General features: G+C 34.1%; 1 protein-coding gene and 1 pseudogene across 2 annotated transcripts in view; both read left to right on the plus strand.

Annotated features, from left to right (window-relative positions):
• The window catches only part of IL1RAPL1 (interleukin 1 receptor accessory protein like 1), a 1,242,120-nt gene that overhangs the window by 496,391 nt on the left and 729,546 nt on the right, over window positions 1–16,183 (plus strand). The window lies entirely within an intron of this gene.
• On the plus strand, window positions 15,735–15,853 carry LOC112485494 (annotated as a pseudogene).

Below are 16,183 nucleotides of genomic sequence, written 5' to 3' on the forward strand. Positions count from 1 at the left end.
AGTGTGAATGTATATGAGAAATATATGTGAATAGATTCAGGAAATCTCTCCTTCCTCTAGCCCCTTATTCACCATTGTGATTTGGGTTTAAGCTTTGGCTTTGCAAAGCATAATCATTTTATTTTATGAATAGAATACCAGGAGTTCAGAGACTTGGGTTTTTGTTTTGACTGTCATTGTTTTGTTGTGTATCACTTGGTAAAGAATGGAAGGGGAGATAGGGATTAGATCAAGCAAAGAGGTATTCAGTAAGATACACTTCCGAAATTTATATAGAATTCCTTTTAAATAAATTTCTGAAATATTTTTAGAAAAGGTAGGGTCAGAAATGAGTTAAATGAGGGAGGCAGAGCAAAGTAGCTGAGGGTTTTGATTTCGGAAGTTACAACATAACCTTTCATGACTCAAATATGTCATTTGTACAATGTAGATAATTCAACAATGTATTGGAAAAATTAAAGGACATAATATAGTTAATTCACTTAACAGAGTGTCTGGCATATATATTAGATGCTAAGTTTTGTGTTACAAGTAGCTGCTTTAGGAACAGCTAATTTTACAGTATAATGACATGGATGCAGACTGTCAAGAGCAAACGGGATGGTTTCAGATTCAATTTTGTCCACACATGGCTTTGTGAGCTGAGTGCCCATTTTAGTCAAAACTATGTTTTTGCAGAGAGATAATTTTTAGAGGTGATTAAAAGTTTGATTATAACCACTCTGTGTTTTGTAATTTAAAAACATTTTCACAAAGTCTGTGATTAATTTTTCCCATTTTAAAATTTTATTCTCAGTAATGTGCAGCATTAAATATAATTAGAATTTCATAAGGTATCTTGGGAGATACACTTTCACATATTAAGCTATGCAGAAAAAGTTAAATTTCATAGGTGGTCAAGAACTCAAAGGAAAATAAAAGGATAAGAAGATAGTGAAACGTGGTTTATGGTTCTTAAAAGACATTTTAATGTGGTTACTTATTTTCTAATGAATGCAAGTAACAAATTGAATGCCCATCTATGAGCAGAACCTAAATTAACAATTTAGAAATGAAACAGTGACATAAAATTAAATGAAACTTTTACTTTCACCACCTTTCACAGGGTCATTTATTGATTAAATTATCTCCTGTGCTTGCTGCTTGTCTTACTGCATCAATCAGGCATGAATTTAAATTAGAGGCATTTTGAAAATATAATTAGTAAGTCATCACTTGTATTTATTGAGTAGTAAATTTGTATTTTTATAGTACCTCAGCTATAGTGTGAACCTTTGAATAATTCATTTCTCACATGAAATAGGCAAATTACAAATATCTAGCAAGTTGTAATTCTGGATAATGATTCTTTAAAGGATGAAGAACAGTAGTTAAGCTGTACCTTTGGTCACGCATGGCAATATGTAATTACCATCTGTGGTTTCTCAAGATCAACTTAATCTCTAATATGTAATTCAAATACTTGTTGAACTATACAGTATAATACATGGATAATCCAAATGACTTGTTTTATAAGTAGACGCTATTTTTTATAAACAGCATTTTGAAAATAGCTTGGTAGTTAGGCTTATTCTGCAGTCAGTAGTAGTGTTGTTGGTGGTGGTGTTTTCCTCCTGCTTCACCTCCTCTTTCTTCTTCTTCATCATTATCACCATCTAACCGCTTTTACACAGATTGTCCCATTTAATAGTCCTCAAACTTTAGAGGCATCAAAAGCACCTAGATAGCTTGTCAAAACACAAAAAGCTTAGCACCACCCCTGGAATTTCTGATTCAGAAGACACAAAATGGGGCCTCAGGTGAGACCAGTGCTTCTAGTCCAGGGATCATGCTTTGAGAATCACTACTCTGGTAAATGCCTGTTTTCTTATCTGTCCCCTCATCTATCTTTTAATGCTAATATGCCCAAAGGTGCAATATTACTGCTTTTTGCCTCACTGTACACCAACCTCTGTGAACTTCCAAAACAAATCACCAGCCCCGATCTCTCTTTTGAGCTTCTGTTCTGTCACCTGCTACAGTACATCTCCACTTCAGGATCCCACAGGCTCTTCAAATTTAATATGCCCAAATTGGAACTCGTAAGTCGACCCCTACAAAGATTGTTTCAATCAAGAATCATCGAATTTTCATGAAAAGCTTATTGGTATGGTATCTTAGTCAGTTCAGGCTGCTATAACAAAATACCACAAACTATGTAGCTTAATCAGTATTTACTTCTCACAGTTCTGGAAGCTACAAAGTCCAAAAATCAAGGTGCCAGCAGATTTGGCATCTGGTGAAAGCCCTGTTCCTGGCTGGAAGATGGCCTTCTTACTGTGTCTTCACATGACGGAGAGAGAAAAAACAAGTTCTCTGGTCGTTTCTTTGGCACAATTCTCATCGTGAGAGTCCCACTCTCATGACCTCATCTAAATCTAATTACCTCCCAAAGACCTCACTCCCTAATGCCATCTCATTGGGGATTAGGGCTTCAACATATAAATTGTGAGGGATACACTTAGTACAAACATATGGTCTTTTTAAATTAAACTTATTGGAGTGACATTGGTTAATAGAATTATATAGGTTTCAAGTGTACGATTCAATAATATGTTCTGTGTATATTGCATTGTGTTCGCCACCCAAAGACACTTCTCCCAAAAAGCCAAACATACAGTCCTAAACAATCTCCCCACAAATTAATTATAGTCCCAAAGGAAAAATAACTATTATAGTAAATATAGATTGGAGAACTCGAACACCATCTTGAATGGCGTGATCAAAAATAAAACCACCAAGAAAGGGAAATGAACATCATATGACTGTAGATGAGGTGCCTTGAGAACACATTACTTCATTGCTCTTCGAACATGGCTTAAATCCATGGCCCAGCACATAAGACACCTGCCTAACTGCCCAGCCTCACTTCTTCCCACTTCCCACCTCCCAGTTTGCTTTACTACCTTATTAACTTACTTGAATAGTGAAGAAAATGCCAGATTCTCTCTTGTTTTGGATTTTCATTCTCGTTACTCCCTTTTGCCTAACTCACACTTCTTCCTCTCCAAGTACGTTCTGCCTCTTTGCCTAGTTAAAACCAACTGGCCTTAGGACTACAATTAACATTGTTCTTTCTGAGAAACCTTCCCTGCTGATACCCCTTTCAGGGATGGTTTAGTAGCTCTCTCCTACTTAGGGCTATCAGACCTCTTACTGCACCATGTTATAATTTCCTGCTCAGTACTCAATCTCCCTGGCTTGAATGTGAGTTCTTGAAGGGTGGGAACTGTCTTATTCATCTTTGTTTCCTCAGTTCCTAGAACAGTATTAGTTAAGAAATAACTTCTTAATGAGTATACTGAATGTATGGATGGATGGGAAAATTTTTAAATGCAATGGTTAAATCTTTATTTTCACTTGGTGGAACACTGATTCAAGAAAGCAATAATGTTTAGTTTTATATTTGGCACTCAGTACTGGGGAGACACAATTGGATCTGTTCCGTGTTCTTCATCTAATTTGAGATTCAAAAACTACAACTGCGGGGACCTGTTTCTGCTCTACTATTTAAGGTGGTTTGCAAAATTTGGGGAAAATATAGTTTACTTTTATATATAAAATCTTTTTTTATCAATGTTTTAGTTATGAATAATTTATTTACTAATCCATTATAATTAAATTTAAACATGCATAAATAAATATAATCATTATTTTTATTTGTATATTTAGGGAAAATTAAGAGACAATGACTGAAAGGATATGTTTAATAAAAATTATCTCTAGGTCATGGAATTAATCTTTTGTATTTTCTAACTCCTCTACTATTAATATAGATTAACATTATATGAAGAACTAATGTAGAATTTTTTAATAAGCAAGGTTTAGGAATAATATGGTTTTATGAGTAACCCCATGCTTTCTACTTTTTCTTGAAAGAGAAAAATATTTTCTATGATTTTCAGACGAACCATCATTACATTTGTGTGAGCATTCAACATCTCCAACTCTTGTTGTTACTTATCCTGTTGATGATAGCCATTCTTACAGATGTGAAGTGGTATCTCATTGTGGTTTTGATTTGCATTTTCCTAATAGCTAGTGAAGTTGAGCAACTTCTCATATGTCTGCTGGCCATTTGTATGTCTTCTTGGGAGACTAATTGGATCGTTTGTTCTTTTGATGTCGAGTTGTATGAATTCTTGATAAATTTTAGATGTTAGCCCCTTACTGGAGGCATTGTTTGCAAATATCTTCTCCCATTCAGTTGGCTGCCTCTTTGTTTAATTGATGGTTTCTTTTGCTCTGCATAAGCTTTTCTGTTTGATGTTGTCCCATTCATTTATTTTTGTGTTTGCTTTCTTTGCCTTTGAGGTCAAATTCACAAAATCCTCTGTAAAACCAAAGTCCATAAGTTTAGTATCTATGTTTTCTCCTATGCAGTTTATTGTTTCACATCTTATTTGTAGATCTTTGATCTATTTTGAGTTAATGTTGGTGTAGGTAACAGATAGCAGTCTAGTGTCATTCTTTTGCATGGAGCTTTCCAATTTTCCCAGCACCATTTATTGAAGAGGCTTTCTTTTCCTCCATAGTATGTTTTTGACTCCTTTATCAAAAATTATTTTCTCATATATGTGTGGGTTTATTTCTGGGCTCTGAATTTTGTTCCATTTGTCTGTGTCTGGTTTTTTTTTTTTTTTTTTTTGCCAATACCATGCTGTTTATTATTTTCACTTTGACAAGATACAGCATCTTTTTATGATTAAAACATTGAATAAAACAGGTATAGAAGGAAAATACCTCAACATAATAAAGGCCATATATGACAAACCCTCAGCTAATATCATACTTAATAGTGAAAAACTGAAACCTTTCCCCTAAGAACAGGAACAAGACAAGAATGTGCATTCTCACCACCCTTATCCAATATGGTATTGGGAGTCATAACTACAGCAGCCAGGCAAGAGAAAAGAATAGAAGGCATCTAAATTGGAAATGAAGAAGATAAATTGTCGCTTTTTGCAAATAAAATGATTCTTTGTATAGAAAACCCTAAAGATGCCACCAAAAAACTATTATAAATGATAAATACAGTATAGTTGCAGGATTCAAAATCGATGTACAAAAGTTTATTGCATTTCTATATACTAACAATGAAATTTCAGAAAAAAAAGAAAAAAATTATTTTGCAATGGCAACAAAAGGAATAAAATACCTAAGAATAAACTTAACAAAGCATGTAAAGGACCTATACACAGAAAACTGTAAGACGTTATTAAAAGAAATTGAAGAAGACACAAAGAAATGGAAAGATAGCCTGTGTTCATGGATTGGAAGAATCAACATACTTAAAATGGCCATATTACCCAAAACAATATATAGATCAAAACCCCAATGGTATTTTTTAAAGAAACAGAACAAAATGATTGGATTTGTATGGAATCACAAAAGACTCCAAATAGCCAAAGCCATCCTGAGAAAAAAGAACAAGGCTGGAGGTATCACACTACCTGACTTCAAATTATACTACAAAGTAACCATCATTACATCTATAAAGTGAATGAATTCACAATTCAGATTTAGATGTAAAGTGGCTGTAAAGTGAATTGATTCACAAAATCATCAGGAAAAATTTACTAACCACTTAAAGCTCTAGTATTCTTACTAGGGGTGATATAGCGAGACCACCATTCTAATAGTCTCTTGCGGTTTCAGGCATTAAAGATAAAATAATGTGTTTAGAAATATTAATTACAGTCCAGCACTACTTTACGATGGATATACATTCTGACAAATGCATCGTTAGATTATTTTGTTGTGCGAACATCATCGAGTGTACTTACACAAACTTAAACGGTATAGCCTACTACACACCTAGGCTATATCATATAGCCTATTGCTCCTAGGCTATAAGCCTGTACAGCATGTTACTGTACAAAACAACATGAGATTAAATCAAACACAAGAGAAATCAATGCAGTTAAGAGACACTGTAAACATGAGATGTATGAGGCTGCTGCTGGAGTAACCTGGCATACTGTTTTATGGCAAACTTTTTTTTATAAGTAGAAAGAATACACTCTAAAATAATGATAGATAGTATAGTTTAGTAAGTACTTAAGTCAGTAACATAGTTGTTTATTTTTATAAGTATTGCATACTGTACATAATTATATGTACTATCCTTTTATATGACTGGCAGTGAGTAGGGTCTTTACACCAGCACTAAGACACTAAGACATGAATAATGTGTTGCATTCCACTGTCACCAGGTGATAGGAATTTTTCAGTTTCATTATAATTTTATGGGACCACTGCCTTATGCATACGTGGTCTGTTGTTGACCAAAATACAGGAGGGTATTCCTTTAATTTTTGTACATAGATGCTGATATATCATGAGGGGAAAGTGTTGACTCTTTCCTTATTGGCATTTAAAACTTTCAAGACATTTATGACTTCATTTTGAAGGTCAATCTATAGTTGGATTTTTTAAATCCTTGAATGTATTTGTCCTTTATCCACACTTATCTATGTTGATCCAGTGGCAAAGGACTGTTAATGATTCACAGCATTGTCACTTATCAACAACTGACTAAGAAAATAGCCAAAATATTATAAATTCCTTATTTGGCTTAGCATGGAGATCTCTTTTCATCTAGCCAAGCATTCTGCAACTTAAGAACTCCAGGCCATTTTATTTTTCATATAATTGAATAGTGCCCTCCTTTTCATTTTTTATTAAAAATTATTGAGGTGACATTGATTAATAAAATCAAATAAGTTTCAAGTGTACAATTCAACAGTACGTCATATATAGCATTGTGTGTTCACCGGCCAAAATTAGATCTCCTTCCATTACTAAATATTTGACCCTTTTCACTCCTCTCTACCTCCTCCCTCCCCCCATTCCCCATGGTAACCACTAATGCACGGTCTGTGTCCATGAGTCTCATTTTGTTTTTTGATAGTTCCAGTGAGTGAATATTCCAAAAATGATAATTCATCCTCTTGGAGTAAAATATAGAATTTCCAGTTACATTTGGTGCTTTCCATCATAAGTGGCCCAAATCAGCTGGTCCTTCTCCTATTCACTTGAGAGGAATAAAAGACCTATTACATGCACAACATCAATGAAGAGTAATTCTTCCTAGATGCTCAATGGGTGTTCATTTCCTTCCCCCATCTTACTTTACCCCCCTTCACATTCTTTGCTTATTTAAGTGTTAAAAAAAAATGACTTACTTGACTACCAGTGTATTAAAATAACATTTTATTCTAAAAATGTCAAAGCATTAGTAACACAGATTTTTAAAGTCAAATTTACTACATCTTGGTGGTAATTGGAAATTGTGGCTGATTAGTCTGATGTACCTTTGCATTGGAATCTGTGATAGTTAAGAGCAACATTTAACCATCTGTCATGTCAGCCACTGCTGAGAGGAAAGCAATGTTCTATATGCATATTCAACCGCTGCATGATGTGTTGCTGCATTTCATGTTACATATAGTTGCCTAGTGCCTACTCAGAGCAATAAATCTTAATGCTAGGTTCTTGTCATTTTTCATAATAACTGAAAAAATATACGGTTTTCCATTTTATTGAATGAATTTGAATTCATGGAGGGCATCGAATTGTGCATACTCTCTAGTTTATGTGCCTATATATGCTGGGAATGTGGATAAGTTGACCTTCCTGGGCAAATTAATCACAGGACCTTGTCTTCTATTTTGAAAATGTGAATGTTTCTGTCTCTCTTTACCATGACTTAATGTAATACACTTATTCCCATCCCTCTACAGTATCAGGAGGGACATTTTTGGCTTATGCTCTCATTAGTTTCTCTAATTTTAAGGAGGGAAGGCAAACCTAACCAGTTATTCAGAGTACTAGCACTTCAGGGACTGTTCTGGCCCAAACAGCCTTGAATTTGAAGTCTCTAATAATAAAATTTAGGTGGGATGGCCCTGAGGATATGTAGTCTTTTTATTCCTCTGGATCAGTGGCTCTCAGATTGGTGGGCGCCAATAACCTGGGGGACTTGGTAAAACCCAAAGGCCAGGACCCGATCTTACTCCAGGGTGGGCAATGCTAATACACACTGAAGTTTGAACACCACTGCTCGAGATGTTCAACCCCCCTCCCCCAAAAAAAGATATATGATTTGACCAAGGTAGAAGCTCAGAGGACATGAGTTGTCCCATCAGCCTGTTATCCTTGATCCCCAGCCACTGTCATAAAACTTGACTGAACTCTCTCGAGCCTGTTGGCTTTATTAGAGGGAGACTGTATAAGAAATAGATGATTGGATAAAGAAGCAGTGGTACATACATATAATGGAATACGACTCAGCCATAAGAAGAGATGAGATACTGCCATTTGCGACAACATGGATGGACCTCAAGATAATCATGCTAAGTGAAATAAGCCAGCCAGAACAAGTTGAAAATCACATGATATCACTTATATGTGGAATATAAAACTAAAAGCAAAAAATGAACAGGACAAATAGAGACTCAGGGACATGTACAGTGGACTAGTGGTTACCAGAGGAGCAGGGGAAGGGGTAAAAGGTGTCAAATATGTGGTGACAGAAAGAAATCTAACTATGGGAGGTGAACACACAGTATAAATATATATATATGCCTTACTGTTAAAGTGTACAGCTGAAACTTATTGGATTTATCTAACCAATGTCACAATAAATGAATGAATGAATGAATGAATGAATGAATGTTTAAAAATTCCCAAGAGGGGGAGAAAATAAAGTAAGTTTTGAACTCGTGTAGTTCTCCAGCTTTGAGTTAGACTTTTTTCTGTCACCACATATTTGACCACCTTTACCCTGTCTACCTCCTCCCTCCTCTCCCACCCCCTACCCTCTGGTAACCATTAGTCCATTGTCCATGTCATGAAATAGCTGGACTAGAACCCTGGACTCCAGACATTGAAATCAAGTTCTTCTTTGCTCTAAGCATTCGGTTAGCTTTGTAAAAGTAGCATGCCTATTTATAAGTTGTAAGTTTCTCACAACAGCAAACCAAGGAGTTCATTTGCACAACCCTCTCTTTACTGTATAATATTCTAGTAAAACAAACAAATAAACAACTTAATGTATATACATCTTTGAATTACCTAAGTACTGTCATTGCATAATCATAGCTTAGTCATTAAAGCCTTTGGGATCTTCATTCTGAATAGGAATTCTGATGAGAGTACTCTCTGAGTGATCTGGAACAAGTTACCGAACCTAGTTTCTTTGCCTGCTAGATGGAATTTTTAACAATAATGACCTTATGGGGTTGCTCTGATTATTCAATAAAGATAATGTGTGAGAAATACTTAGTACAGTGCCTAGGGCATAATAGTAACTGCTCAATAATATCAGAAACTATAGGCAAGGGAAGTATTGTTAGGAAAAAACTGAGGCAAAGATAGGGTGAGGGGATTGGCCTAATATTACATAGCTGGTATGTAATATATTTGTTCTTTTTACAAAAATTTTAAAGATATTTTTAAATTTTTTTTAGAGTTGACATTCAGTATTATTTTATATTAGTCAGGTGTATAGCACAGCAGTTATATATTTTTATAATTTTCAGATTGATCCCCCAATTAGTCTGGTACCACCCTGGCAGTATACATAGTTATTATAAATTTATTGACTAATCATTTATTTGTTCTTAACATGAGAGCTTGCCTCTTGTATCAGAGCTGACCTGGTAAGTCTCTAATACCATGAAGGAAGGAATTTACTTAGGTCTAGGCTATGTGGAAGGAGCAGGCAGTTTGAGAGGAATCTCAAATTGAAGATAACACTCACTGTGTCAATTACACTCAGCCATAAAATCCTTAAACTACTTCACACTGCTTAATGCTTACTTTGGCCTGAGGTAGATTGAGATTTTTTTCAAAATATTACGCACGAACACACACACACACACAAACATACACACACACACACACACACACACACACACACACAAACATACGCATACAGGGTAGGAGGGGTCATTGCCAAATATCAAATATGTTTTTTTTTTTCCCTTCTCTGCACAAATCTTATAATGTTGATATGAACAGTATACTTAAGGCATAATTCTTTATGGTGAAATTTAGTAATGCAAATAACATCTACTACTATTTGGGTAAGAATTACAAAAGCACTCCATAGAGTTTATTTTTTTCCCTTCGAAACACACTTATCAAGTGATACCAAAAGTGAATTAACTTTATTTAAATTGTTCTAAAATTTTTTGAGATTTTTACTTTCTTCACTTAAGTTCTCCTGAGTAGGTAGTGGATACATGTGCTTTACTCTTCCTCTACTTGATTCTTCCCTTAGTACTTCTTCTACTTTAAAGTGAGGAAATTTTAACTTTAAATGTCTATTCTATTTAATAATGGTTTCCTCTTTTTTTGTTAATGTATCTAAAATTTTAAATTGTTTGAAAAAGAAATAATTTCTTTTTATAGCTTCTTAAATATTATATGCACGATTAGGAAAAGCAACTGCTATTGGCTTGCCAAAACTAAAAGTTAAAATGTATGATGATAATGTTGATGTAATTTGTGACCTTTTACAAGCCACTTTGCCCTTTGAAATTAAGTGTGCCAGAATCTACAAACATACTGTATTGAATAGATTACCCTAATGTTTTTGTTGACTTTTAATAAGAACTCTTTAAAACAACTGTGAAATGTTATTTTTTAGCTTTTTTTCAATAAAAATCACTGAAGCCATTTTAATTTGTACATTTGACTGCTCTATAAAATTTTCCTTCATGTGCTTCCATATCTTACTACTTTACAAACACACACACACAAAGCTGAATCCATAAGCTATCAGGTTTTCCCTGTGATAACTAGAATGTATTAGCACATCCCGTCAACCATACATTATTACTTCCAAAGCTGATTCAGCTCTTTTAAAAATAACCTTTGATTTTATATTAAGAGAACTTGTCACCCTTCGATGTATGGTGTCAGAATGACAGTAGTGATTTCACTAGAAAAATAAATGTCAGTGGTTAAATCTTGCTGGTCCACAAAAATTCTCCAGTTGCTAAATTGCATTTTACCTTCACCTACAAATATTTAATAGGAGAACTGACAGTTGACGGCTAAGTAAAACTGTATCAATTTTGTGCAGTAACTGGACAGATTCGCATTTAAAAGATGTTAAAAAGACTATGAGAGAATTAAGAAATGTCAAAATGGCATTCCTTAACATTTAATATTTTTAATATTATTACTTATTTTTTTGTTTAAATTATTAAGGCTATACTGAATAATAACAACAGAAGTTTTTCCAGGAGCATCGTGTAGGAGCCTTTTAAACACAATGTAAAATTGAGACTAATTTCCCAGCCTAGCACTGATTCCAGTCTCAAGACAATATAAGGGAACTCTAGAAAGGGTGTAAGGGTATTATGTATTTTCTAAGTGCATCTGGTTGCCCATCTCTTGCAGCCAGCTTCGTAAGGGCAGGCAGCAGCAGTGGATTTCTGTAGTCACCCATTTCTCCAGATTCCCTGAGCAGTATGAGGGAGAGGAAAGCAAAGTTGTCCAGAAAACCTGGCATCACAGGGAAAGTCCTTTTTCAAATATCTTCTTGCCCTTAGAGAAAATTTTATGGAGCATGATGATAAGCAGAAGAAAAGAATGACAGGTAATAAGGGATTAAGAAGAGTCTTGAGAGTTACTAATGAGAAAAACGATAGGAAATGGTAAAAATTAGGGCAGACATGCTAAAGAGAAGAATAATATTGGAATTGTAATAAAACTCAATAATTACAACTGCATACTTTTTTTCTTGTCTTTATCTTATGATTTCATGTTTATTCTTTATTTACCTTGATTTGTCTATTTTTATTCTCATGTTACTGAATATATGTTTATAAGCCACTTTAATTAGTATGGTTTTGCTTAGTTATACTATGGTAATATACAATCCCCGGATTTCATTGCCTTTTAATGGAATTGGTTTATCTATGTCTCATGTTACATGCTATGTGACAGCTGTGGCTATGGTCTATGTCTCTTCTTAATTCTTAGATCCAGGGTAAAGGAATAACCACTATCAGGGGCATGACATTTTCATAGCATAGGGAAAAGGACAATGGTGGAAATGTGAAATGGATTTCAAAATGTGTGCTTGGACATGACTTGAAAAAATAATATAATCTACTCTAACACCAAAATTCTTTCTGGAATGAGATGTAGTATAGTAACATTAACTTTAAATCGATGTGTGTAAAGCGTTACCATTAAGCTGGAAATCTAATTAATAATGGTAAAGATAGTTTTAGTTCATTAAATTATTATCCAGCATCTACAATATCAAAGACACCAGAAAGAAGCAAAGATTAATAAATGCCTGTATGCTGTATTTAAAATTCTATTATTTAAATGAGGAATACAGCGAAAGATACAAACCAATATACATGCATCCACTGGTGAGTGCCTTCTTCAGGGATAAAAGAGGTGCGATTTTGCAGAAAGTGAGTTAGAAAAACTGTGAAGCACTGAGTTCTGGAAACTTTAGGATAGTTTCTATGTGAAAAACTGTTAGAAGATGATAGTATTAAAAATGATACAGTGATAATAGATGGCTTTTATTGAGCATTTGCTATATATCAAACACTTTATATATTTAAATATTTTTGGCATAGTTTCACAATAAATTTTTCACATATGTACAATTATCTTTCTCATCTTACAGATAAGAATACAAAGACAGACACATAGGATACTATTATTACTTATAAAGTCACTGAGTATGTATGGATGAAGTGAAACACGAAAGTGAAAAGGTGTTTGTAAAACTTAATAATAGTATTAGTGTATGTGTATATATATTTACGTATTTATATACATGGAAAGTTCCCATCTTATTTTCTTGCAATTATGTGAATGTTTTCATGGCCTAAGCGCAAAGAAATTTTTCAACACATGCAGTCAAAGGCTATTTGCAGGCACATCTGCAGCATCCAGCTCAGGTGACCAGTGAAGACTGTGCCAGTGAGCCCTACAGGACACTTACATAAAGCACTCTGCTAAGACTAAGAGACATAGCTACTCTACCCAATACATAAAAGCAGACACAGGGACACAGCCAAAATGGGATAACAAAGAAACATCTCCCAAATGAAAGAACAGAACAAAGCTCCAGAAAAAGAACTAAACATAATGGAGACAAGCAATCTACCAGATACAGAATTCAAAACACTGGGTATAAGGATGCTCAGTAATCTCAGTGAGAGTTTGAACAAAGAGATAGGAAACAAAACTGGAGATAGAAAATAGAACCAGCCAGAAATGAATACAATAACTGAAATAAAGAGTACATTAGAGGGAATTGACAGTAGATTACATGAAGTAGAGGACCGAATCAGCAATTTAGAAGATAAGGTAGCAGAAAACACCCAATCATAATAGCAAATAGAAAAAAGAATTTAAAAAAATGAGGATAGTTTAAGAGGCCTCTAGGACAACATCAAGAGGACAACATTCACATCATAGGGGTACCAGAAGGAGAAGAGGGAGAGCAAAGAATTGAAAATCTATTTGAAGAAATAATGACAGAAAACTTTCCTAACCTAGTGAAGGAAATAGACATACAGGCCCAGAGAGCACAGAGTTTCCAAAACAAGATGAACCTGAAGAGGCCCACACCAAGACACATCATAATTAAAATGCCAAAGATTAAAGACAAAGAGAGAATCCTAAAATCAGCAAGAGAAAAGCTGTTAGTTACCTACAAGGGAACTCCCATAAAACAGTCAGCAGATTTCTCAACAGAAACTTTGCAGGCCAGAAGGGATTGGCACTAATTATTCAAAGTGATGAAAAGCAAGGTCCTACAACCAAGATTACTTTACCCAGCAAGGCTATCATTTAGAACCGAAGGACAGGTAAAAGAGTTTCCCAAACAAGAAAAAGCTAAAGGAGTTCACTGACACCAAACCAGTATTACAGCAAATGATAGAGGGACTGCTTTAAGAAGGAGAGGAGGAAAAAAGAAAAAGATGAATAATAAAATGGAAATAACTACATATCTATCAACAATTTCTTTAAATGTAAATGGAGTAAATGCTCCAATCAAAAGATATACGATGACTGAATGGATAAGAAAATATGACCCTTACATATGCTGTCTACAAGTGACTCACTTCAAATCAAAAGACACACACAGACTGAAAGCAAAGGGATGGAAAAAGATATTTCATGAAAACGTAAACAAGTCAACAAAAAAAAAACAGGTAACAATACTCACACCAGACAAAATAGACTTTAAAACAAAGGCTATAACAAGAGACAATGCAGGACCCAGTAATTTTACTTCTGGTTGGTTATTTGAAGAAATTCAAGATACTACTTTGAAGGGACAGGTGCATCCATATTTTTGTTGCAATATTATTTACCATAGCCAAGATATGGAGGCAACCTAGGTGTCCATCAATGGATGAATTGATAAAGAAGACGTGGTACGTATATACAATGGAATATTTCTCAGCCATAAAAAAAATAATGAAATCTTTCCATCTGCAACAATATGGATGGACCTAGAGGATATTATGCCAAGTGAAATAAGTCAGACAAAGGCAAATGCCATATGATCTCACTTATATGTGGAATCTAAAGAACAAAGTAAATTAACAAACAGAACAGAAACAAACTCCTGGATACAGAGAACATTCTTATGGTTGCTAGATGGGAGCGGAGTTGGGGAGATGGGTGAAAAAGGGGAAGAGATTAAGAAGTGCAAATGGTAGTTACAAAATAGTCGTGGTGATGTAAAGTATAGCATAAAGAATATAGTCAATAATATTGTAATAACTACGGTGTCAAATAGGTATTAGATTTGTTGGGGTGATCACTGCATAAGTTATATAAATGTCTAATCACTATGGTGTACACCTGAAACTAGTATGTCAACTAATTGAAAAATAAAAAAAGATATTTAAAAAATATTTAAAATATGTAACTGCCAAATCAGTAGCTAGTAAAGAGTAAGGATAAAAACTTTGATTACTCATATACCCCCCCGAAAAAAAAGTAAGAAAGAGAAAATAAAATTGAAAAATAATTTAAATTGAATAATGGGTAAGTACCCCAAAAGAGGCTATTTGCAAAGCAATTTCAATAAAACTTACAAACATGACTCCTAAGGGTATAATCAATTGATAAAATGCTACATTTCTTTATAAGAAATATTAAGGAAAAATAAAGCAGTATGACTGTTGATGGTGTTTTAATATTTTGACAAAGTGATCATTTTATTCTTACCATTAAAGTAAAACTCTGGCATTATATCTTGTTGAACCCACCTCCACTCTTTTCCTATATCCTGTATGTGAGGAACAGAAGTTTGAAGGGAAAAAGTGTAAGGAGGCAAAGATTTCTATATACAGGTTTATTAATGAGCAAATTATGGGCATTGTATCTTCTATGTGAAAAACATAATATTCAGGGAAAAACTGCTATAATGAATTATTGTTCATTTATGTATTTGTTACCCTAGAGATCTTTTGTAAATTTTCCATTGTTCTAAAGCAGTAAACTCTTCTCTATTTTGTAAATGTTATACCTGTATTATTTAGAAAGGACCATTTTTTTGTTTGTTTGGAACATAGTGTCAATATCCAGAATGCATGATAAAAGACAACAGAGAATATTTAATAAATTAACAGTTATTGGGGAATATGCTAGTATTTCACAAACTAAAACTATATAGTGAAAGGATATTAATCTACGGCCATGCCACCCTGAACAAGCCCGATCCCATCTGATCTCGGAAGCTAAGCAAGGTTGGACCTGGTTAGTGCTTGTATGGGAGACCACCTAGGAAGACCAGGTGCTTTAGGCATAAAAAATAAAAAATAAGGGATTGTAAGCTGACAAGTTCCTTGCAATCTGTGTGGACAAAGGTTGCCTTTCCTTAAAAAAAAAAGGATAGTAGATTATTTTTTGTAGCTTTAAAAGACTTTTTTTAAAATTTTGTGTTAAAAATACCAATTTTAATAGTTTTTTTAAAGCCTTGTATAACATCTATTCAGTTGGAACAGGGAACCTTAAAATAAGTGAGGTTTTGATTTATGTGTTTATTTGATTTGCTTCTGACAGAGAATGGTATTTAAGTTGCCAATTTTGATTTATTTTATATAAAATATTTAAATGATTTAGTATAATGTAATTA

This window comes from Pteropus alecto, unplaced genomic scaffold (genome assembly GCF_000325575.1).
Source record: "Pteropus alecto unplaced genomic scaffold, ASM32557v1 scaffold301, whole genome shotgun sequence".
Taxonomy (NCBI): Eukaryota; Metazoa; Chordata; class Mammalia; order Chiroptera; family Pteropodidae; genus Pteropus; species Pteropus alecto.